The sequence below is a fragment of the Lactuca saligna genome, chromosome 5, assembly GCF_052625555.1.
Source record: "Lactuca saligna cultivar CGN05327 chromosome 5, ASM5262555v1, whole genome shotgun sequence".
In the NCBI taxonomy this organism is placed as follows: Eukaryota; Viridiplantae; Streptophyta; class Magnoliopsida; order Asterales; family Asteraceae; genus Lactuca; species Lactuca saligna.
In genome coordinates, this window is record NC_136421.1 from 277,811,062 (window position 1) to 277,812,499 (window position 1,438).

General features: G+C 41.1%; 1 pseudogene; it reads right to left on the bottom strand.

Moving 5' to 3' along the window:
* Positions 1 to 246: 246 nt before the first annotated feature.
* Positions 247 to 331, bottom strand: LOC144999407 (U4 spliceosomal RNA; annotated as a pseudogene).
* Positions 332 to 1,438: the final 1,107 nt, after the last annotated feature.

Below are 1,438 nucleotides of genomic sequence, written 5' to 3' on the forward strand. Positions count from 1 at the left end.
GTGTGTGTGTGTGTGTGTGTGTGTGTGTGTGTGTGTGTGTGTGAGGGAGAGAGAGATTAGGTATAGCCTGAAAAATCATGTTTTAATTTTTATGAGGAAAACATGCTTTGAAATAGACCAAATCACAATGTCTGAATTTGATGTTTATGGTTATGACAATTTACTTTATTTGTAATGTTTATCGATTTTTTTTTTTTTTGCAGGGTTTAATGTTGCTAGGATATGTTACAATTTTTTTTGTTGCTTTTGGTTTGCATATAGTTTCCAACCAGCAATTGACGCACCTCGGTTAATACCTCATTAGCTACGTCATTTCCCCAAGCGCAAAGATTTTGTTGTTTTTGGTTTTACAGGGCCAACATGAAAAGAGCCATATGAGCCTCTGTTGGGTCTAAAATATTGGTTTATACTTTACTTTTCTAGGAAAATATATTTTTCAGTCTATGACTGTAAACAACTTGGTGTTTATGGTTGTATGTATGTTTACGGTTGTTGTAACAGCCCGGAATTTCCAGGTATTTATTTTGGGTTTATTTATGGAAATTGTGAGTGGACTCGACGAGTTGGAGCTCAAACTCGCCGAGTAGGATCGCGGTTTTGGGCACGGGTTCGCGTCCGGACTCGGCGAGTCCACGCTGTGTGGTGAAACCCTAATTTCCGGGGTTTGAGCCTATTTAAAGGGCCTTATGGCCGTCATTTGTGCTCACCCAACCCTTGGAGAGAACCCTTGATTGCTTGAACGTTTTGAGAGAGAAAGGAAGCATTTCTTGACCTTGTGTGTGTTATTTAGCAAAGAAGGAGGAGGTTCTAGTCAAGAGGAAGCAAGGGAGGTTGCTATACTGTGGATTTGAAGCTTAGATCATCGATCTAGAGGTATGATTTCGGCTTATCTTCTGTTTTGTGAAGTATAATGGGATTTAGGGTTTCTTATGGACATTATTGGGTTGATTTGATGCCAAATAGTTCTCTTCTTGTGTTGAGGCTCTGGATCTGGATCCATAGAGATCCAGAGAGCCTCACTCATCAAGCTTTATGTATAGCAATGGAGTTTATGACCTTGAGTTGTAGTATTTGAGACAAAAACATCATATATGGTCATATAGAGATTGTATGTGCATCAAGATAGTGACGTTACGTGCTAAATAAGCTTGGAAGGACTGGATCTATGAGTTAATGGACTGGATCTGACCTTATGAGCAAGTTTGAGTCATTGCATGGCACGGACTCGCCGAGTCCGAAGAACAGACTCGGCGAGTAGTATGAATATTGCCCGACCACACAGCGAGTGGTCTTGCCGACTTGTGGGGTGGTAGCAGTCATCTCCTCCACGAAAAGACATCGTGGAGAAAAATTCCCAGCAAAGTTCCCGGTACACCGGTTCTTGAATTCTAAAAACTCTACTCCATCCATCACAAATCATTGTCTCCCCCTCATATGT